General features: G+C 39.1%; 1 protein-coding gene across 4 annotated transcripts in view; it reads right to left on the reverse strand.

Annotated features, from left to right (window-relative positions):
• The window catches only part of SPART (spartin), an 89,088-nt gene that overhangs the window by 32,234 nt on the left and 30,798 nt on the right, over nt 1-26,056 (reverse strand). The window contains exon 1 of one of the 4 annotated variants that reach the window (XM_056561931.1): nt 19,077-19,167. The exons of 1 other annotated variant lie outside the window; for it this stretch is intronic. The gene's annotated coding sequence lies outside the window, so the exon portion shown is untranslated. Of the gene's footprint in view, nt 1-6,515; nt 6,584-19,060; nt 19,168-26,056 lie in introns of those variants that run through there. 2 more of the 4 variants (XM_056561930.1, XM_056561932.1) reach the window with 2 other exon arrangements.

Raw genomic sequence — 26,056 nt, forward strand, 5'->3', positions numbered from 1 at the left:
ATTATGTACAGGTATACTGTATGTATGGGTATACTATATATATCTATGATTATGTACAGGTATACTGTATGTATGGGTATACTATATATATCTATGATTATGTACAGGTATACTGTATGTATGGGTATACTACATATATGTATGATTATGTACAGGTATACTGTATGTATGGGTATACTATATATATGTATGATTATGTACAGGTATACTGTATGTATGGGTATACTATATATATCTATGATTATGTACAGGTATTCTGTATGTATGGGTATACTATATATATATATATATATATGATTATGTACAGGTATACTGTATGTATGGGTATACTATATATATATATATATATATATATATATATGATTATGTACAGGTATACTGTATGTATGGGTATACTATATATATATATCTATGATTATGTACAGGTATACTGTATGTATGGGTATACTATATATATATATATCTATGATTATGTACAGGTATACTGTATGTATGTGTATACTACATATATGTATGATTATGTACAGGTATTCTGTATGTATGGGTATACTATATATATGTATGATTATGTACAGGTATACTGTATGTATGGGTATACTATATATATCTATGATTATGTACAGGTATTCTGTATGTATGGGTATATATATATGATTATGTACAGGTATACTGTATGTATGGGTATACTATATATATATATATATATATGATTATGTACAGGTATACTGTATGTATGGGTATACTATATATATATATCTATGATTATGTACAGGTATACTGTATGTATGGGTATACTATATATATATATATATGATTATGTACAGGTATACTGTATGTATGGGTATACTACATATATGTATGATTATGTACAGGTATTCTGTATGTATGGGTATACTATATATATGTATGATTATGTACAGGTATACTGTATGTATGGGTATACTATATATATGTATGATTATGTACAGGTATACTGTATGTATGGGTATACTACATATATGTATGATTATGTACAGGTATTCTGTATGTATGGGTATACTATATATATGTATGATTATGTACAGGTATACTGTATGTATGGGTATACTATATATATGTATGATTATGTACAGGTATACTGTATGTATGGGTATACTACATATATGTATGATTATGTACAGGTATTCTGTATGTATGGGTATACTATATATATGTATGATTATGTACAGGTATACTGTATGTATGGGTATACTATATATATATATGATTATGTACAGGTATACTGTATGTATGGGTATACTACATATATATATGATTATGTACAGGTATACTGTATGTATGGGTATACTACATATATGTATGATTATGTACAGGTATTCTGTATGTATGGGTATACTATATATATGTATGATTATGTACAGGTATACTGTATGTATGGGTATACTACATATATGTATGATTATGTACAGGTATACTGTATGTATGGGTATACTACATATATGTATGATTATGTACAGGTATACTGTATGTATGGGTATACTACATATATGTATGATTATGTACAGGTATACTGTATGTATGGGTATACTACATATATGTATGATTATGTGCAGGTATACTGTATGTATGGGTATACTACATATATGTATGATTATGTACAGGTATACTGTATGTATGGGTATACTACATATATGTATGATTATGTACAGGTATACTGTATGTATGGGTATACTACATATATGTATGATTATGTACAGGTATACTGTATGTATGGGTATACTACATATATCTATGATTATGTACAGGTATACTGTATGTATGGGTATACTACATATATGTATGATTATGTACAGGTATACTGTATGTATGGGTATACTACATATATGTATGATTATGTACAGGTATACTGTATGTATGGGTATACTATATATATGTATGATTATGTACAGGTATACTGTATGTATGGGTATACTATATATATCTATGATTATGTACAGGTATACTGTATGCATGGGTATACTACATATATGTATGATTATGTACAGGTATACTGTATGTATGGGTATACTATATATATCTATGATTATGTACAGGTATTCTGTATGTATGGGTATACTATATATATATCTATGATTATGTACTGGTATACTGTATGTATGGGTATACTATATATATGTATGATTATGTACAGGTATACTGTATGTATGGGTATACTACATATATGTATGATTATGTACAGGTATACTGTATGTATGGGTATACTATATATATGTATGATTATGTACAGGTATACTGTATGTATGGGTATACTATATATATCTATGATTATGTACAGGTATTCTGTATGTATGGGTATACTATATATATATATATATATATATATATATGATTATGTACAGGTATACTGTATGTATGGGTATACTATATATATATATCTATGATTATGTACAGGTATACTGTATGTATGGGTATACTATATATATATATCTATGATTATGTACAGGTATACTGTATGTATGGGTATACTATATATATATATATCTATGATTATGTACAGGTATACTGTATGTATGGGTATACTACATATATGTATGATTATGTACAGGTATTCTGTATGTATGGGTATACTATATATATGTATGATTATGTACAGGTATACTGTATGTATGGGTATACTATATATATGTATGTATGATTATGTACAGGTATTCTGTATGTATGGGTATACTATATATATGTATGATTATGTACAGGTATACTGTATGTATGGGTATACTATATATATGTATGATTATGTACAGGTATTCTGTATGTACGGGTATACTATATATATATCTATGATTATGTACAGGTATACTGTATGTATGGGTATACTATATATATGTATGATTATGTACAGGTATACTGTATGTATGGGTATACTATATATATGTATGATTATGTACAGGTATACTGTATGTATGGGTATACTATATATATATCTATGATTATGTACAGGTATACTGTATGTATGGGTATACTATATATATATATATATCTATGATTATGTACAGGTATACTGTATGTATGGGTATACTATATATATCTATGATTATGTACAGGTATACTGTATGTATGGCTAAATTGTATATTTGTTATGTTTGAGTATACTGTGTGTGTATAATGTATATACTGTATATGATTATGTATAAGTATACTGTATGTATGTGTATAATGTATATACTGTATGATTATGTATAAGTATACTGTATGTATGTGTATAATGTATATACTCTATATGATTATGTATAAGTATACTGTATGTATGTGTATAATGTATATACTGTAAATGATTATGTATAAGTATACTGTATGTATGTGTATAATGTATATACTGTATATGATTATGTATAAGTATAATGTATATACTGTATATGATTATGTATAAGTATACTGTATGTATGAGTATAATGTATATACTGTAAATGATTATGTATAAGTATACTGTATGTATGAGTATAATGTATATACTGTATATGATTATGTATAAGTATACTGTATGTATGTGTATAATGTATATACTGTATATGATTATGTATAAGTATACTGTATGTATGAGTATAATGTATATACTGTATGATTATGTATAAGTATACTGTATGTATGAGTATAATGTATATACTGTATGATTATGTATGAGTGTAATGTATATACTGTATATGATTATGTATAAGTATACTGTATGTATGAGTATAATGTATATACTGTATGATTATGTATAAGTATACTGTATGTATGAGTATAATGTATATACTGTATATGATTATGTATAAGTATACTGTATGTATGAGTATAATGTATATACTGTAAATGATTATGTATAAGTATACTGTATGTATGAGTATAATGTATATACTGTATATGATTATGTATAAGTATACTGTATGTATGAGTATAATGTATATACTGTATGATTATGTATAAGTATACTGTATGTATGAGTATAATGTATATACTGTAAATGATTATGTATAAGTATACTGTATGTATGAGTATAATGTATATACTGTATATGATTATGTATAAGTATACTGTATGTATGAGTATAATGTATATACTGTATGATTATGTATAAGTATACTGTATGTATGAGTATAATGTATATACTGTAAATGATTATGTATAAGTATACTGTATGTATGTGTATAATGTATATACTGTATGATTATGTATAAGTATACTGCATGTATGGCTATATTATATATCTATGATTATGTATGGCTATATTATATATGTATGATTATGTACAGGTATACTGTATGTATGAGTATATTATATATATCTATGATTATGTATTAGTATACTGTATGTATGAGTATATTATATATATATATCTATGGTTATGTATTAGTATACTGTATGTATGGGTTGGGTATATTATATATCTATGAATATGTATATGTATATTGTATGTATGGGTATATTATATATCTATGATTATGTATGGGTATATTATATATCTATGATTATGTATTAGTATACTGTATGTATGAGTATATTATATATATCTATGGTTATGTATTAGTATACTGTATGTATGGGTATATTATATATCTATGAATATGTATATGTATATTGTATGTATGGGTATATTATATATCTATGATTATGTACATGTATATTGTATGTATGGGTATATTATATATCTATGATTATGTACAGGTATATTATATATCTATGATTATGTACATGTATATTGTATGTATGGGTATATTATATATCTATGATTATGTACATGTATATTGTATGGGTTGGGTATATTATATATCTATGATTATGTACATGTATATTGTATGTATGGGTATATTATATATCTATGATTATGTATGGGTATATTATATATCTATGATTATGTATGGGTATATTATATATCTATGATTATGTATATATACACTGTAAGTGAGTTTACTGAACACCCATTGTAGTTTTGTAACAGCTCAAGGCACCCTGGTTGGGAAACACTATTATAGCCATAGAATCCCTATGTCCCCTGTGACTCACAACTGGATCCAATGTAATTATTCCATGTGGACATTCCCATACAGTAACCCAGAACGAACTGTCAGACGATCCGTCCATGGAGACATCAACAACTTGTTTTTGACTTGTAGCTCAATTTCCCAATGTCTCCTCAAATGTCCTCACATAATATACAAGATGATGGTCATAGGTCACTTGTGTACAGGATTCTAATGGAAAGAAAGGGGGGCTCAACTTAAAGGGGTACTCCACTGGAAAACATTTTTTTTTATCAACTGGTGCCAAAAAGTTAAACAGATTTGTAAATTACTTAATTACTTCTATCAAAAATCTTAATCCTTCCAGTACTTATCAGCTGCTATATGCTCCACAGGAAGTTCTTTTCTTTTTGAATTTCCATTCTGTTTGACCACAGTGCTCTCTTGCTGACACCTATGTCCATTTTGGGAACTGTCCAGAGCAGGATAGGTTTGCTATGGGGATTTTCTCCTACTCTGGACAGTTCCTAAAATGGACAGAGGTTTCAGCAGAGAGCACTGTGGTCAGACAGAAAGGAAATTCAAAAAGAAAAGCACTTCCTCTGGAGCATAAAACAGTTGATAAGGACAGTTGATTTAAAAAAAAAAGTTTTCCAGTGGAGTACCCCTTTAAGTCACGAGTGGATGCTGTCTGAGCAATTAGAAACAGAATACATGAAAACTAAGAAAAGAGAAAAACGCTATACAGTGGTGCACACTATGCAAAAGATTTTTTTATGGCACACAATAAACAACATACATAAAGAAAACTCCTCTAAAATCATCTAAATCTGCTCAAAATGATGAGCCAATTCAACAACCCAAAATAAATGGGCCATGAACACCACCCAAGCGGCACTCACCCACCAATATCTATAGTTATGAACCCTGGTCTCCCCCCCCCCATAAGGGTAGCCAAAGAACTTCCAATGCAAAAAATGGAGAACATAATATCAGCAGTAAATCTACAACCTCTCAGTATATAAGAGTCATAGCAAGTGGACATCAGAGCAGATTGAGGATTACAACACAAGTAATCATGAGGGCGAGTGCCCCATTGAGAAGGACCACGCGTTTCGTTGCCTTCAGACCGTATACGTTTTTTTAAACATGGGACTGTATGTCCATACGGTTCCATTAGGTTTTCACCATCTGGTTTTTGACTTTGCTCAGTTTTTTTTCTTGGAATTTCAATCAAACAAGTGAAACTTTATTCATAATGGAGTGAAAAGTTAAAAACATATACGTTTTTTTCTTAAAAAACTGATGTAACCGGACATCATTTTTAAACTGTATACGATTTGTACACACGTTTTGATACAGTTTAGTCCGGTTTTGAGGAATCAGTTTTTCATCAAAAACCTGATAAGGGAACTGTATTGCAAAAACGTGGTGTGAATGCAGCCTAATACTCCGACCAACCAGGAGGCGTATTAGGCTGCAAAACAGCAAGTAATTCAAAGAATAAAAACCTAAATATTTCAATGACAAGAAGCTTACTACAGAATCAGTCTCCAGGCAGTCTCTTATAAACATAGATCAGAGCATATGTTGAATCATTGCCAAAATGCTGAATCTGAGAAGAAAGGAGAAGAAAGTTTCTATATGTTGTAATACAATGCACTTGGAACTCCTTCACTTTTTTCCACAAAAATAAAAATGATAAAAATAGAATTGTAGAAAATAAAAAATGAAAAACTAAAATTTCGCATGGCCATAAGTATTCAGACCCTTTCCTATCATACCTGAAATTTAGCTCTGGCTCCTCCTTTTTCTCTTGATCATCTCTGAGATGTTTCTCCACCTTGACTGGAGTCACCTGTGTTAAATTCTGCTGATAGGACATGATCTGTGAAGACCCAGCCTTGTCTATATAAGGTCTCACAGCTGACAATGTCTATCAGAGCGAACACCAAGCCATGAGGTGGAAAGAACCGACTGTAGCGCTCAGAGACAGGATTATGCAGAGCAACAGATCTTGAAAAGGATACCAAAATATTTTTATTGCACTGTAAGTTCCCAAGAACACAGTGGAGGGGGGGGTGGAGGGGGGGGGGGTAAGAGAGGTGACCAAAAACCCAATGGTCCCTCTGGCTGAGCTCCAAAGACCCTTTGTGCAGATATAAGAAACTTCAAAAGGGTCAACCATCATAGCAGCCACCAACAATCTGGGCCGTCACGCCCCCTCTCATAGACTTGCATTGAGGGGGTGGGGCGTGACGTCACACGGGGCGGAGTCGTGATGTCACGAACTTCCGTTCCCGTGGTCGGGACCCAGTGCTTCCGGAGCAGAAACAGGTGGGTGCCGAATGCTATACTGCAGGGGTCCCCAGCGGCGGGACCCCCGCGATCAGAAATCTTATACCCTATCCTTTAGATAGGTGATAAGATGTCTAGGGGTGGAATACCCCTTTAAAGGACTCTCAGGCTATGAGAAACTAGATTCTTTGGTCTGATAAAACCGAGATTAAAAGGCGTACTCTGGTGAGGAACAATTTATTTTTCAAATCAACTGGTGCCAGAAAGTTAAACAGATTTGTAAATGACTTCTATTAAAAAATCTTAATACTTCCAGTACTTATCAGCTGCTGTATGCTCCACAGGAAGTTGAGTTGTTCTGAACCACGGTGCTCTCTGCTGCCACCTCTTTCTGTGTCAGGAACTGTCCAGATCAGGAGAAGTTTGCTATGGGGATTTGCTCCTGCTCTGGAGGACAGTTTCTGACACAGACAGAGGTGTCAGCAGAGAGCACTGTGGTCAGACAGAAAATAACAACTCAACTTCCTCTGAAGCATACAGCAGCTGATAAGTACTGGAAGGATTAAGATTTTTTAATAGAAGTAATTTACAAATCTTTTTAACTTTCTGGAGTCAGTTGATATGAAAAAAAAAAAAAGTTTTCCAATGCAGTATCCCTTTAAAGTTGTGGCCTCAATCCTAAGCATCGTGTCTGAAGGACACCAGGCGCTACCCATCACCTGCTCAATACCATAAGCATGGTGGTGGCAGCATCATGCTATGAGGTGTTTTTCAGCAGGAGACTGGTCAGGGCTGAGGGAAAGCTGGAGCAAATTACAGAGATATTTTTAATGAAAACCTGATTCCAAGTGCTCTAGACACAGCCAGGAGAACACAAGAGTGACTTAGGGACAACTCTGTGCCCTTTAGTGACTCAGTCGGACATCTCTGGAGACACCTAAAAAAAATAGCTTCCACCAACCGTCCCCATTCAATCTGACAGAGCTCGAGAGGATCTGCCGAGAAGAATGGTGGAAAATTCCCAAATCCAGTACCTTGTGGTCTTATCCCCAAGAAGACTGGAGGCTGTAATTGTTGCCAAAGGGGCTTCAACTAAGTCCTGAGTGAAGGGTATGAATACTTATGTCCCTGCAAGATTTTTGTTTTTCCTTTTGAATAAAGGTGGCAGAAAGTTAAACATATTTGTAAATTACTTCTATTAAAAATCTTAATCCTTCCAGCACTTATTAGCTGCTGAATGCTACAGAGGAAATTCCTTTATTTTTGGAACACTGATGACATCATGAGCACAGTGCTCTCTGCTGACATCTCTGTCCATTTTAGCAACCATTAATAGCAGATGTATGATAAGGGCATCATGGTGGCTCAGTGGTTAGCACTGCTGCCTTGAAGTGCTGGGGATATGGGTTCAAATCCCACTAAGGACAACAATAAATAAAGCATTATTATTATAATAATGTCAGCAGAGAGGACTGTGCTCGTGATGTCATCAGAGAGCATTCCAAAAAGAAAAGAATTTCCTCTGTAGTATTCAGCAGCTAATAAGTACAGGAAGGATTAAGATTTTTTAATAGAAGTAATTTACAAATCTGTTTAACTTTTTGGCACCAGTTGATTTAAAAGAAAAAAGGTTTTCACCGGAGTACCCCTTTAAACTTTTATTTGAGCTCAAGGCTGCAACATGACAAAAAAAACTGAAAGGGTCTGAAAACTTTCTGAATGCACTATACACAGCATTAATCACCATCGCCCCATCCCGCAGTGGCTCACAGTAGGATTATAATCCCATCTGGTCACCGGCCAACCTGAGCATGTGACATTGTGAAAGCTCATGTAAGTCCGCAATTGTTATCTCTGATCACGTGCACTCACAACGACGGCTTTCAGAGATGACTGACCATGTATAATGCGGAGCGAATTCCTACCACAGTGTACAACAATGGGTTAATGTGACCTCAGAAACAGGCTGCCCATACACTGACTAGATCAGTGTTTCCAAAGTACGGTGTCTGCAGCTGTTGCAAAACTACAATTCCCAGCATGCCCGGACAGCCGAAGGCTGGGAGTTGTAGTTTTGCAACAGCTGGAGGCATGCTGGATGGGAAACACTGGGCTAGATATTGATGTCCAACTGAAGTTAAAGGGGTACTCTATAAAAAAAATCTTAATCCTTCCAGTACTTTTTAGGGGCTGTATACTAAAGAGAAATCCAAAAAATAAATGCATTTCCTCTGATGTCATGACCACAGTGCTCTCTGCTGTCCATTTTAGGAACTGTACAGAACAGGAGAAAATCCCATAGCAAACATATGCTGCTCTGGACAGTTCCTAAAATGGACAGCAGAGGTCAGCAGAGAGCACTGTGGTCAGGATATCACAGGAAATGCATTTCTTTTTTGTATTTCTCTTTAGTATACAGCCCCTAAAAAGTACTGGAAGGATTACGATTTTTTTTTAATAGAAGTGATTTACAAATCTGTTTAACTTTCTGGCACCAGTTGATTTAAAAAAAAAAAAAAAAAAAAAGTTTTCCACAGGAGTACCCCTTTAAAGGAGAAAAATGTATTGCCTATCCAAAGGATAGGGAATAAGTGTCAGATAACTGTCCGACAGCCGAGACCCTCGTGATAAATGGAGGGCGCGCACCTTCCCCTTATCTATGCAGAAAGCCATGGCACCAGGCATGAGATCTGACACTTATACCTTATCTTTTGGATAGGGGATAACTTTTTCTAAGCTGCATAAACCCTTTAAAGGGAACCAATCATCAGATTTTACCCTATATAACGCTTGGCAAAGCGTTATAAAGGGTAAAATCTTTATTTTCACCATTCCCGGGGGACGCTCCTGCCCCCAGGGATGGTGAAGATATGAAGTTATAAACTAGTCACCGCCGCAAGTAGTCACCTGGGCGGGGAGCTCTTCTCACCTACTCCCGTTCTTCGGCCGGCAGCGACGCCCCCTCCGCTTGATTAATGGGCAGCGTCATCACTCTGCTCCGTCTGTTCAGTGAGCGGAAAAATGACCCGGCCCATCAATCAAGCTGTGGGGGGGCGTAGCTGCCTGCAGAAGAACGGGAGTAGATGAGAAGAGCTCCCCGCCCAGGTGAGTACTTACGGCGGCGGTGGTGACTAGTTTATAACTTCATATCTTCACCATGCTTTGCCAAGCATTATATAGGGTAAAATCTGATGATTGGTTCCCTTTAAGGGTACGTTCACACGAGCGGATTTACAGTGTATTTTACGCTGCGGATCCGCTGGTGAAGGCCCCGCTCTATCTTGTCTTTACATGTGCCTGCTCGTAGTGGCAATACGCCGCGACGAGCAGACACATTGCAGCGATGTGCGGGGTGTACTCACACATCGCGGCCACTCTCCCTGCTCTGAGCTAGGCAGAGAGCTCCCGCGATGTGCGAGTACACTGCGACTCGCACATCGCAGTGTGTCTGCTCGTAGCGGCGTATTGCCGCTACAAGCAGGCACATGTAAAGACAGCATAGAGCGGGGCCTTCACCAGCGGATCCGCAGCTAAATACGCTGCGAAAATCCGCTCGTGTGAGCGTACTCTAAAGGAAAACTGTCAGCCAGTTCACCCACACTGTTCCTAAAATGGACAGAGATGTCAGCAGAGAGCACTGTGCTCGTGAGGTCAGCAGAGAGCTCTGTGCTCCAAAAAGAAAAGAATTTCCTCTGTAGTATTCAGCAGCTAATTAGTACTGGAAGGATTAAGATTTTTTAATAGAAGTAATTTACAAATTTGTTTAACTTTCTGGCACCAGTTGATTTAAAAAAAATAAAAATAAAAAAGAGTTTTCCGCCGTAGTACCCCTCCAGACATTTCCCTCAGGATGACGGACCTGTAATGGAAACTGAAAGTCAGCCTTACTGTTCCTCCGTACATATGTCAGATATCCCAGACCATAACTGGAGGGGGGCAGAAGTAATCCCTAATAAGGAAGTTGTTACTGACGAAATTGAGGAGTTTGATGAGGATGATTAGGATGAAATGGTTTACTATGGAGGAGAAACATCTTATTGTGGTGGAGGTATATATATATATATATATATATATATATATATATATTTTTTTTTTTTGGGGGGGGCTTGTTCATTAGTCAAAAATATAAAATAAATAAATAAAAAAACACTTAAAGAAAAATATCTAATGGCAAAAAATTGAAGTGTCTAGTTTCTTTTTAACTCTACTTTAACCCCTTAAGGACCAAGCATTTTTCTGTTTTTACACTTTCGTTTTTTGCTCCTTGCCTTTTAAAAATCATAACCCTTTCAATTTTGCACCTAAAAATCCATATGAGGGCTTATTTTTTGCGCCACCAATTCTACTTTGGAATGACATCAGTCATTTTACACTAACATTTATGGCGAAACGGAAAACAAAATCATTGTGCGACAAAATTGAAGAAAAAACACCATTTTGTAAATTTTGGGGGCTTCTGTTTCTAGGCAGTACATTTTTCGGTAGAAATGACACCTTATCTTTATTCTGTAGGTCCATACGATTAAAATGATCCCCTACTTATATAGGTTTGATTTCGTCGTACTTCTGGAAAAAATCATAACTACATGCAGGAAAATTTATACATTTAAAATTGTCCTTTTCTGATCCCTATAACTTTTTATTTTTCCACGTACAGGGCGGTTTGAGGTGGTTGCGCCGTGATCTGAAGTTTTAATCGGTACCATTTTTATTTTGATTGGACTTCTTGATCGCTTTTTATTCCTTTTTTTATGGTACGAGAAGTGACCAAAAATACGCTATTTTGGACTTTGGAATTGTTTTGCGTGTACGCCATTGACCGTGCGGTTTAATTAATTATATATTTTTATAGTTTTATATATACCACATATGTTTATTTTTATTATGGTTACATATTTTTAATATGGAATTTGGGAAAAGGGGGGTGATTTAAACTTTTAATAAGGAAGGGGTTAATGTGTATGTTTTTAAACTTTTTTTAAACTTTTTTTTTTTTTTTTTTTTTTTACACTTTTAGTCCCCTTAGGGGACTTTTAGGAGGAATCATTAGATTTCTCAGGCAGATCATTGTGGTTTCATAAAACCACAATGATCTGCGTGCTCTGCGCTCGATTGATAAAGCCCTCGCCCTGCCAGGCTTTATCATTCAGCGAGCCGGAGCCGCTGCAGCAGGAGAGGTAAGCCCTCAGGCTACCTCAGTAGTGGATCGCTCCCCCGCGATCGCGCTGCGGGGGGGCGATACACCCCACTGGACCACCAGGGACTGTATACAGGCACCTTTAGATGCCGCTGTCAACTTTGACAGCGGCGATCTAAAGGGTTAATAGCTGGCCGCGGCGATCGCCGCATGTCGGCTGTTAATGCCGGCCCCCAGCTACAAGAATCAGCTGGGGGCTGGCCGGTATGACGCGGGCTCGAGTCGGGAGCCTGCGCCATACCCCGGTAACGGCCATTGGACGAGTATAGACGTCCATGGTCGTTATCGGGTTAAAAATAAAATCAGCCATGTATACTATGCACTCACACCACAAAGAAAATGAAATAAAAGGCTTGTTCTAGTTTTTTTTACACACCAAGTGACCCTAGTCATTTTGCAACAGGTTAGAGCATTGAGGGGGGGGGGAAAGCTTCAAGGAGGAGGATACATCGGCAGGGCTCAAGTCCTGCAGGAACGTATGGGAACGGAGTTCCTGCACTTTTTCCACAGCAGGTACACTGTTCCCATTAGCAGGACCAACAATTGATTGGAAATCTTAAAGGGGTACTCCGCCCCTAGACATCTTATCTCCTATGCAAAGGATAGGGGATAAGATGTCAGATCGCCGCAGTCCCGCTGCTGGGGACCCCCGGGATCGCCGCTGCGGCATTGCGCTATCATTACTGCACAGAGCGAGTTCACTCTGCACGTAATGACGGGCAATGCAGGGGCGGAGCATTGTTACATCATGGCTCCGCCCCTCGTGATGTCACGGCCCGCCCCCCTCAATACAAGTCTATGGGAGGGGGCGTGGCGGTCACGCCCCCTGCCATAGACTTGCATTAAGGGGACGGGCAGTGACATCCCGTTGCTTCGTCCCCTGTATCACCCGTCATTACGCACAGAGCGAACTCGCAGTAATGATAGCGGGGTGCCGCAGCGGTGATCCCGGGGCTCCCCAGCAGCGGGACCCCGGCGATCTGACATCTTATCCCCTATCCTTTGGATAGGAGATAAGATGTCTAGGGGCTGAGTACCCCTTTAAGTGAGTTCCCACACTTTTTTCCCCGAGGACTTAACCCCTATACATCAGTGATATCATGGGGAGACTAGTACAGACCGGGCTCGACACAACAAAATTAACTTTATTTGTACAGTAACAGTGGTGGAGACCGAGCTGCCTCATGACTGGAATAGCCAAGAATATATTAACACCGTATGGGCCAGCATTTCCCTGCCTACTGGATGAATCTCATTTCCATCAGTTATGGGAACAAAGTCCTACAGAGAAATCCTACAGAGAAACAAGGAAAGCAGACGCCAAGACAAGGTACCAGCTGGGACGGGCAATTGCACAACCGCACAGTCAACGGTCCGGCATTAAATCCTGTTAATGATTAAGGAAAGCCATATAAAACAATATTGGCAATATTTTATCAAGTCTATTAAAATAATGGCTTTTAGACTATGTTCATATGTAATATAGAGGGAGATTTATCAAAACCTGTCAGGAGGAAAAGTTGCTGAGTTGCCCATAGCAACCAATCAAATTGCTTCTTTCATTTTTCAAAGGTCTTTTCAAAAATGAAAGAAGCGATCTGATTGGTTGCTATGGGCAACTCAGCAACTTTTCCTCTGGACAGGTTTTGATCAATCTAGTCCCCATAGAGATTACAGGCCAAATTAAAAATCTCCTGTTTGCTCTGGTATATGTCAGGGTACTGTGCATAGACCACAGATAGCCTACAGCAGTGGTCCCCAAACTGTGGCCCTCCAGATGTTGCAAAACTACAACTCCCAGCATGCCTGGACAGCCAACGGCTGTCCAGGCATGCTGTGAATTGTAGTTTTGCAACATCTGGAGGGCCACAGTTTGGGGACCACTGGCCTACAGTATTAGTCTGTCCGTTTGATGAATGTTTAGCATGGTAGACTATGCATGTGAGACAAAATATCACTAGTAGTCTTTGTTCAGTCCATGACTGCCTCAAGTTTACACCTTTATGACAGTAAGGGGGCGTGGTCATCGAAAAGGGGCGTGTTTCCGACATTTTCACAAAAACCCAACATATTTACTAAAGTTCCCACAGAAAGGCCCTCATTTACTATTGCAAATCCGACATTTGTTTGTCGGGTTGTGCGCATGATTCTGCCGCATTGCGCCAGAAATTCTGTCTGCGCCAGATGCTGCGCCAGGATTTGCGCCAGAGTCGAAAAAACTTGACTAACTCTTCATTTTGCTAAGAAAACCTGAAAAAGGGGCGTGGTCGTCGGGAAAAGGTGCGTGGTCCCGACATTTTTACAAAAAAACAACATATTTCCACATAAAAAGGCCCTCATTTACTAAGAGTGGAGTGTAGGTTTCTTTGTGGGATTTAATTCCCTACAATTTATTTTCCACGGTATTTACTAAGGTTTCCCTACATTTTCCACTTTCCCTACACTTTGCTTTTTTACACATGCTCTGATCTGTCTGGTTTTCCTCAACTCAAATCCACCACATTTTATGTGGAAACCTTAGTAAATATGTTGGGTTTTTGTGAAAATGTCGGGAACATGCCCCTTTTCAGAGACCACGCCCCTTTCCCAGATGACCACGCCCCTTTCCCCATGTTTTCTTAGCAAAATGGAGAGTTAGTCGATTTTGGCACAAATCTAGCGCAGACAGAATTTCTGGCTCAATGTGACAGAATCTGACGCACAACCTGACAAAACAAATGTCGGATTTGCAATAGTAAATGAGGGCCTTTCTGTGGAAACTTTAGTAAATATGTTGGGTTTTTGTGAAAATGTCAGGAACACGCCCCTTTTCGGAGACCACGCCCCCTTTTCTCGGCAGCCACGCTCCTTTTTTGGGTTTTCTAAGCAAAATGGAGAGTTAGTCAGGGTTTTTTCAATTCTGGCGCAAATTCTGGGCAGACAGAATTTATGGCGCAATGCAACAGAATCTGGCGCACAACCCGACAAAACATGACGGGTTTGCAATAGTAAATGAAGGCCAAAATGTGGTGGATTTCAGCTGAGGAAAACCAGACAGATCAGAGCATGTGTAAAAAAGCAAAATGTAGGGAAAGTGGAAAATGTAGGGAAACCTTAGTAAATACCGTGGGAAATAAATTGTAGGGAATTAAAACCCACAAAGAAACCTACACAACACTCTTAGTAAATCAGGGCCTGTGCTGTTATCTCATCAAATTGCATATGCCGGTAGGATATGTGGGAGATGCTATGTATATGCATGTTTCATTGTAATCTTGCCTAATTAATTAATTATAATTTCTTTTTAATTTGATCCAGCTCTCACGTTGTCTTTATCTTATCAGCTGTAATGTCATGTGAATGGAGCCCTGGGACAGTTTTACACAGGGAATATAACGGATGCATTTTTGCATCCACATTATGGCCGCAAGTGCTGGTCTTACTGCAGAACTTGGTTTTTTTCTGGCAGTTTTTGGAATACTGCCACTGCAGTTTTTGAGCCAAAGTCAGAAGTGGATCCATAAGGGAGGAGAAGTGTAAGTCCTTCCTTTATATGTCCTATTCCCTTTGAATACACTTCTGGCTTTGGCTCAAAAACTGCAGTGGCAGATATCCAAAAACTACCAGAAAAAAAACAAGTGGAAACTTAGCCTTACTGTACGTTCAGACGAGCGGATTTACATCGAGTATTTTGCTTGGGGATCCGCCGCTGAAGGACCTCTGTATGCTGCCTTTACATGTGCCTGCTCGGAGCGGCAATACATATACTCGCACATCGTAGCAGCTCTCGGCCTAGCTCATAGAGCAGGGGAGCGGCCGCGATGTGCGCGAGTACACGGCGGCGACTCACACATCGCTTCAGTGTGTCTGCACGTAGCGGCATATTGCCCCTCCAAGCAGGCACATGTAGAGGTAGCATACAGAGGTCCTTCTGCGGTGGATCCGCAGCGTAAAATAGGCTGTAAATCCGCTCGTCTGAACGTACCCTTAGGCTGGGCTCACGCCTAGTATTTTTTGCCTAAAACCAGGAGGTCCCTAATACAAAAAAAGTGAAAATCTTTCAATCAGTTTTTCTCTGTGTCGGTTCCACTGGTTTTGGCTAAAAATACGAGGTGTTAACGTCCCCTCCCATAGACTTGCATTATGGGGGCGGTGTGTGACACCATGAGGGGGCGGGGCTATGACGTCACAAGCTCCCGGCACTGGCTTCCAGCGTTCGGATTACCCCTTTAACTGAAAAGTGCTACAGTCATTTTTCTCATGGATCCTATATGACAGACAGTATCTCCGTATGGGCACCGTTTTTCTGATCATACCACTCTGAGCTGGTTACAAACTAAGTAAACTCAGCCTGATAGATTGTAAAGGGGTACTTTAATAGATTTGTAAATTACTTCTATTAAAAAATCTCAATCCTTCCAGTACTTATTAGCTGTTGAATACTACAGAGGAAATTCTTTTCTTTTTGGAACACAGTGCTCTCTGCTGACATCTCTGTCCATTTTAGGAACTGTCCAGAGCAGCATATGTTTGCCATGGGGATTTTCTCCTACTCTGGACAGTTCCTTAAATGGACAGAGAGGTCATAGAAGTAATTTACAATTATGTTTAACTTTCTGGCACCAGTTGATTTAAAAAAAAAAAAAAAAGTTTTCCACCGGAGTACCCCTTTAATGCAGTGTTTCCCAACCAGGTTGCCTTCAGCAAAACTACAACTCCCAGCATGCGCGGACATAGTAACACTGTGACAAGCGGGGAGGTCACCTTGTTGTGTATGAAAAGTATTGCTAAGAGTGATACTTTGTTTCTTGCACATCATAACAGTGTTTCCCAACCTATGGACTTCCAGCTGTTGCAAAACTACAACTCCCAGCCAAAGGCTGTCAGGGCATGATGGGAATTATAGTTTAGCAACAACTGGAGATCAACAGGTTGGGGGATACAAGAAAACACAGACATTAAGCAGAATATATCAAGCTTTTTACACGTCTTATGGTGTGTAAAAAAGGCACCAATTTGACGCATCAATGTTTTTGCAAGACTTTTTGGGGGAGATCAAAACCTGTCCAGAGGAAAAGTTGTTGAGTTGCTTCTTTCATTTTTGAAAAGGCCTGTGATGTGAAAAAATGAAACTCAGCAACTTTTCCTCTGCACAGGTCTTGATAAATCTCCCCCTTTGTCCTAAAGTGATTTTTAGCCAAATTTGTCCTAAAGTGATTTTTAGGCAAACTTGTTTATTCGTGAATTCATCATGTGCGACTTTTTTCCAAATATTGCTAATTTTGTCACAGAGGGGTCTACATGCCGCAAATCAATACCAGCAATCTTTTCACTTGCTTACAACAACTTCACAGAAACAAAAATCCCACCCATGTACACGTGCGCCAAATTTATCACCTCGCATGCAACTTTTAATAAATTTGGCGCACATACACATAACTTCAGCCTGGAAAGTCAGTTTTAAAAAGATGTGTAGCTAACAGCACATCAATAAATCTCCCCAATGGAACAATGCACGCAGATGCAGTAAACAACAAAACACAGACAAAGACACGCACAACATAATACAAACACACAACAAAACACAGACACGCACACACAACAGAACACAGACACATGCAACAAAACAGACACTCACACACAACAGAACACAGACACATGCAACAAAACATAAACACAACACAAGAAAACAGACACTCACACACAACAGAACACAGACAAAGACACGCACAACATAATACAAACAGGCAACAAAACACAGACACACACAACAGAACACATGCAACAAAACATAAACACAACACAACAAAACAGACACCCACACACACACAAGAAAACAGACACACACACAACATAACTTAGACACACAACAAAACCCAGACACATACAAGACACATAACATAATAGACACACGCAAGAAAACAGACACACATACTCTCAACATAACAGACACACACACACAACATAACGCACACACAACATAACAGACACACACACACACACACACACACCACATAACAGACACACACAACATCACACACACACAACATAACAGAGACACACAACATAACAGACACACACACACACAACATAACAGACACACACACACACACACAACATAACAGACACACAATACAGCGCACACACACACACACAACATAATAGACACACACAATACAGCACAGACACACACACAACATAACAGATACACAACACACACAACATAGCACAGACACACACACAACAAAACAATGATACCCACACAAAACACACACACACACACAACAAAACGCAGCTTTTGAGCATGCACGCAAATGTAACAGAGCTGAACTCTATCTGCATTATTTGTGTCTCCGAGTTTTGCAACAGCTGGAGGCACTCTGGTTGGGAAACACTGTAATATAAGGAGCTCAGTTCTGCTACATCTGTAACACAGGGACTTGCGAACAAAATACAGAACAGGTCTGGCAGGAATGAAGCTGTAGTAGTGCCGGTGACATGACAGCTCAGCCTGCTCTGTGGTAGAACCAATAGTCCCAGCAGAGAGTGTTCTGGAGGAAGCTACAGGTATGGGGGACAGTAAAGGATGTGCCCACCCAGGACCCCTCACCTTGTGTGATACTCACATCTGGTGTATGTTGTGCACCTCTCTGTCACCGCTCTGTCACCACTACACCTCCAGCAGCTACTGTTCCCTACAGCAGCCCTGACACTCCGCCCACTCTCCCAGCATGCACCGGGAGCAAACATAACAGCACAGTTGTACTTAAAGCGGCGACATCAGTGTACAGACATAGGCCCACATTTATCATTGTAGTGTAAGTGAAGCATTTTGTACACCTTTTTGTGTGTGCCGGTAATGTGTAGGAGCACCAGATGTATTAAATGGTAGCAGAGCATTTGATACATTTTGTGCAGGTCACATTTTCTGAAATTTCTCTCTTCACATACACCAAAAAGCTAAGTCTGGGCTGGTGTAGTTTTAGAGACTTTTCAGTGGCTTTGTGCCTTTTTTGATAAAACCCTTCCATATCATGTGTATTACCAAAATCAGTCGATTGCAACTCAAAATCAGCAGAAATGTGTAAACCAAAAGGCACAATAAACCCTGCTTGCTCCTTTTTTTTTATCCCTTTTTAGACACAAAAAACTGTCTAAAGACAATGTTGCCCATAATACGTATAAGCCTAGGACCACACAGCCACATGTATTGAGCGACACAAAATCGCATTTAGATTGTGCGACCAAGATTATATGTGCGATGTGTTTGCGACTTTATGACAGTTGCAATAAAATAAAAATAAAACATTTGCCAAATCGCTTAGAAGTCACAATACTGACAAAGCCGCTTGCGACCTGTGACCAAAAATCCGACCAAAATCGATTTTTTGCGACAGTAGCTCTATATCGCAACACGCCGCCTTTCACTAACATTACATGTGAAGTCCCAGGTTAGGGCCATGTTCACACGGCACAATATCAGAGCAGAATTTTTTTTTTTTTAATGGGATTCTGTTGCACACATGGTGGGAATCACGTTGTACATTCCACAAAAAATCTGCCATGTGAACATAGCCTAAGGCTAAGTTTCGACTTATTTTTTTTTTTTTTTTTGTGGCCCAAAAAAACACAAGAAAAAAACTCCAGAAAAAACGACACAGCATTTTCCTGTGTTTGACGTTTTTTTCTGATGTTTTTTGCCTTTGAGTGGAAATTGCATTTTTGCCCCCTTTGAAATTTTTTTAAAATTTGTTGGGTACCAAAAAAGAAAAAAAAAAAAAAAAAAAAGGATGCAGTAGTGATGGAAAAAAATGTAGTTAACAAAATGTATATTTTTTATCATGAAATTTTAATTAATGTTTAACCCCTTAAGGACACAGACCTTTTTCACCTTAAGGACTGAGCCCTTTTTCGCAATTCTGACCATCGTTGCTTTACGAATTAATAACTCGAAAACGCTTTTACCAAATATTCTGATTCTGAGAGAGTTTTTTCGTGACATATTCTACTTTATTTTGGTGGTAAATTTTCGGCATTCCTTGCATCCTTATTTGGTGAAAAATCCCCAAATTTCATGAAAATTTTGAAAATTTTGCACTTTTCTAACTTTGAAGCTCTCTGCTTGTAAGGAAATGGATATTCCAAATAATTTTTATTTTTATTCACAAATACAATATGTCCTCTTTATGTTTGCATCATAAAATTGACATATTTATACTTTTTGAAAAAATTATAGGGCTTCAAAGTTGAGCAGCAATTTTCAAAAAATTTCATGAAAATTGCAAAATCTGAAGGGACAGATGTTACAGAACTACAATTCCCAGCATGCCTGGGCAGTCTGGGCATGCTGAGAGTTGTAGTTTGGCAACATCTGGAGGGCTACCGTTTGGGCATGACTGTAACAGTTGTCTCCAAACTGTGGACCTCCGGATGTTGCAAAACTACAACTCCCAGCATGCCCAGACAGCCTTTTGGCTGTCTAGGCATGCTGGGAGTTGCAGTTTGGCACCCACTAGGAGGGGCAGCAGTAAATATCGCTTACTGCCCCCTTCCTTTCACCCCCCCACCGTCGTTTCCCTACCTGCGCCTGTCTCCAGCGACGATCGGCGGTCCCCACGCATCTTCTCCTCCAGGTACCGGCCTCCATCTTCTCCCCATGTTCCCCACGACATCCAGGGGTGGGCAGGATCAGGGTTGCCATGGCAACCCACTGTCCTGCGCTGCCATTGGTCACAATCAGTTCTGACCAATGGCAGGGGATAGGAGGAGATCGCAGCACTGCGACCTTGCTCCTATCCCTCAGGATGATCGGGGGTGTCACTGACAGCTCCTATCATCCCTATTTTCGCTAAAATCCCTATTTTAGCAGAAAATCGCATGTCTGAATTGACATGCGATTTTCTGCGATCGCCAACATGGGGGGTCTTAGTACCCCCCTTGGCGATGTGCCGGGATGCCTGCTGAATGATTCCAGCAGGCATCCCGGTCCGGTCCCCAACCGGCTAGCGGCGGGGACCGAAATTCCTACGGGTGTATGCATACGCCCGGCGTCCTGAAGAGGTTAAAACAGGGATCAATTTATGTGGGTGGGCAGGGCACAAAAAATTTAGCCAACAATAATAAAAATGTAGTGTAGTGTATTTTTCAGGTAGTACTACTACTCCCAGCATGGAACACACTGTTCCATGATGGGAGTAGTAGTTCCTGTACTAATAAACAGATCACCCCGGGTGTCACTCCTGACACCCTATGCGATCGTCCATAATATAGCAGAGATGTGGAGCAGCTCTATACAGCACTCGCATCTCTGCACTATACTCCGGCCGGCTAGTGATGTGAATAGAACATCACTCACTCATATTTTCCGCCCAGAGTGGGGATTGGCCGGATGGTGGCAGCCAATCACCGCTCTCAGAGGGAAATATGAATGGTGAGTGACCGGTCGGATTATAGTGCAGAGATGTGAGCGCAGGAGAAAGCCGCTCCGCATCTCAGGGATGAAGGAGGATCACAGCGGGTGTCAGGAGTGATACCCGCTGTGATCTGTCCTTAACTGCAGGTACTACTACTCCCAACATGGGGCACACTCTGCTCCATGCTGGGAGCTGTAGTACCTACATTAATAGACAGATCAAAGCGGATGTCACTCCTGACACCTGCTATGATCCTCCAGTATAATGTATAGATGCGGCCGCTCTTCTATGGTCCCCTGCACTGATGTATATACACACCTAATCATATTTCCCACAGAGAGTTGTGATTGACTGGAACCATCTGGCCAATCACAGCTCTCTGTGGGAAATATTAATAGGTGTATATATACGGCAGTGCAGGGGACCATAGAAGAGCGGCTGGCCACAACTATACATTATACAGGAGGATCGCAACGGGTGTCTGACACCCGGGGCGATCTGTCATTTAGTACAGGTACTACTACTCCCATCATGCTGAGAGTAGTAGTACTACCTAAAAAATGGGGGGGGGGGGGGGAAGTGAAAAACACACACACACACTACATTTTTATTATTGTCGGCTACATTTTTAGTTCCTTGCCCGCACACGTAAATTGATCCCTGTTTAAAAATTAATTAAAATTTTGTTATAAAAAGAGAAATTTCAATAAATACAATTTGTTCCATCACTACTGTATCTTTTTAAATATTTTTTTTTAATGGTACCTTACGAAATTTTATTAAAAAAGGTATCTCCATCACTTTTTTGGATCGCTAAAGTCCAAAAAACAATAAAAACCGCCTGCAAAAACGCCAGAGTTAAAACCCAGATGGCGTTTTTCTTTTTACTCCCATAGACTTCTAAGGCTAAGTTTCCACTTGGTTTTTTGTGTGTATGTTCCCCCAAAAAAACGCCAAAATGGCCCCCTTGGTGTTTTTTTCTATTGAAAAAACGCTGTGGCCAGATGTTAGCTGTAAATCAATGAGAAATCGCAAAATTCTTTTTCCACTTTTTGTTTTTCAGTTTGGCGTTTTATTAATCCTTTTGGATTTTTTTCACTCTTTTTTTTAGCTCCTTGGCGGTTTTGCAATGTCGCAGCATGTTGAGCCTATGGCGTATTTTTCCCTGAAATCATGGCATTTTTCTCCCATGGAACTCTATGGGAGTAAAAAAAACACCAAGAAAAACGACACGTGGGAGATGCGGCCAGCCGTTCTTCTATGGTCCCCCCCGTATATATACACCCATTCATATTTCCCGCAGAGAGCTGTGATTGGCCAGATGGCTCCAGCTAATCACAACTCTCTGTGGGAAATATGAATATGTGTATATATACGGCAGTGCAGGGGACCATAGAAGAGCGGCCGCATCTATACATTACACAGGAGGATCACAGCGGGTGTCAGAAGTGACACCCGCTGCGATCATCCTTCATCCCTGAGATGCGGAGCGGCTTTCTCCTGCGCTCGTGTCTCTGCTCTGTACAGGGTGGGCCATTTATATGGATACACCTTAATAAAATGGGAATGGTTGGTGATATTAAGTTCCTGTTTGTGGCACATTAGTATATGTGAGGGTGGAAACTTTTCAAGATGGGTGGTGACCAATCCAACTTTTGTTTTTCCAATAGGAAGAGGGTCATGTGACACATCAAACTTATTGGGAATTTCAAAAGAAAAACAATGACGTGCTTGGTTTTAACGTAACTTTATTCTTTCATTCGTTATTTACAAGTTTCTGACCACTTATAAAATGTGTTCAATGTGCTGCCCATTGTGTTGGATTGTCAATGCAACCCTCTTCTCCCACTCTTCACACACTGATAGCAACACCGCAGGAGAAATGCTAGCACAGGCTTCCAGTATCCGTAGTTTCAGGTGCTGCACATCTCGTATCTTCACAGCATAGACAATTGCCTTCAGATGACCCCAAAGATAAAAGTCTAAGGGGGTCAGATTGGGAGACCTTGGGGTCCATTCAACTGGTCCACGACGACCAATCACCTTTTCAGGAAACTGTTCATCTAGGAATGCTCGGACCTGACACCCATAATGCGGTGGTGCACCATCTTGCTGGAAAAATTCAGGGAACGTGCCAGCTTCAGTGCATAAAGAGGGAAACACATCATCATGTCGCAATTTTGCATATCTAGTGGCCTTGAGGTTTCCATTGATGAAGAATGGCCCCACTATCTTTGTACCCCATATACCACACCATACCATCAATTTTTGTGTTCCAGCAGTCTTGGAGGGATCTATCCAATGTGGATTAGTGTCAGACAAATAGCGGTGGTTTTGTTTGTTAACTTCACCATTCACATAAAAGTTTGCCTCATCACTAAACAAAATCTTCTGCGTAAACTGAAGGTCCTGTTCCAATTTTTGTTTTGCCCATTCTGCAGCACCTGAAACTACGGATACTGGAAGCCTGTGCTAGCATTTCTCCTGCGGTGTTGCTATCAGTGTGTGAAGAGTGGGAGAAGAGGGTTGCATTGACAATCCAACACAATGGGCAGCACATTGAACACATTTTATAAGTAGTCAGAAACTTGTAAATAACTCATGAAAGAATAAAGTTACGTTAAAAACAAGCACATCATTGTTTTTCTTGTGAAATTCCCAATAAGTTTGATGTGTCACATGACCCTCTTCCTATTGAAAAAACAAAAGTTGGATTCAAAATGGCCACCATGGTCACCACCCATCTTGAAAATTTCCCCCCTCACATATACTAATGTGACACAAACAGGAAGTTAATATCACCAACCATTCCCATTTTATTAAGGTGTATCCATAGAAGTGGCCCACCCTGTACTCCGGCCGGCAACTCACCATTCATATTTCCCTCTGAGAGCGGTGATTGGCTGCCACCATCCAACCATTACTCTGGGCGGAAAATATGAATGAGTGATGTGAATTTCTATTCACATCACTGGCCGGCCCGGAGTATAGTGCAGAGATGCGAGCGCTGTATAGAGCTGCTCCGCATCTCTGATATATTATGGACGATCGCATCAGGTGTTAGGAGTGACACCCGGGGCGATCTGTCTATTAGTACAGGAACTACTACTCCCACCATGGAACAGTGTCTTCCATGCTGGGAGTAGTAGTACGGTACTACCCAAAAAATATACAAAATAAAGAAAAAAAATTGAAAAACACACACACACACACACACACACTACATTTTTATTACTGTCGGCTACATTTTTAATGCCCTGCCTGCCCACATAACTTGATCCCTGTTTAAAAGTTAATTAAAATTTCATTAAAAAAAATATAAATTTCGTTAAATACATTTTTTCCATCACTACTGCATCCTTTTTTTTTTGGTACCTAACAAATTTTGAAAAAACGTCAAAGGGACCAAAAATTTAATTTCTACTCAAAGGCAAAAAAACTACAGAAAAAGTGCAAGAAAAAACGCCAAATACAGGAAAATTGAGTTTTTTCTGACTTTTTTTCTTCTGGCGTTTTTGGAGCCAGAAAAAAAACAAGTAAAAATTTTGCCTTTGGGAGAAAAAAGCCACGATTTCAGGGAAAAAAACGCCATAGGCTCAACATGCTGTGACTTTGCAAATCCGCCAAGGAGCTAAATAAGAGTGAAAAACTTCCAAAAAGATTAACCCCCTTCATGACCCGGGATTTTTCAGTTTTTGCACTTTTGTTTTTTCTTCCTTACCTTTAAAAAAATAATAACTCTTTCAATTTTGCACCTAAAAATCCATATGATGGCTTATTTTTTGCGCCACCAATTCTACTATTTAATGACATCAGTCATTTTACCCAAAAATCTACGGCGAAATGGAAAATAAAATCATTGTGCGCCAAAATTTTGGGGGCTTCTGTTTCTATGCAGTAAATTTTTCGGTAAAAATAACACCTTCTCTTTATTCTGTAGGTCCATATGATTTAAATGATACCCTACTTATATAGGTTTGATTTTGTCGTATTTCTGGGAAAAATCTGGAAAATTTATATGTTTAAAATTGTTATCTTCTGACTCATAACTTTTTTTTTATTTTTTTTTAGCGGTACCATTTTTTTATTTATTGGACTATTTGGTCGATTTTTATTCATTCTTTCATGATATAAAAAGTGACCAAAACTATGCTATTTTGGACTTTGCAATTTTTTGGGGTGTACGCCATTGA

Source organism: Hyla sarda, chromosome 2 (genome assembly GCF_029499605.1).
Source record: "Hyla sarda isolate aHylSar1 chromosome 2, aHylSar1.hap1, whole genome shotgun sequence".
In the NCBI taxonomy this organism is placed as follows: Eukaryota; Metazoa; Chordata; class Amphibia; order Anura; family Hylidae; genus Hyla; species Hyla sarda.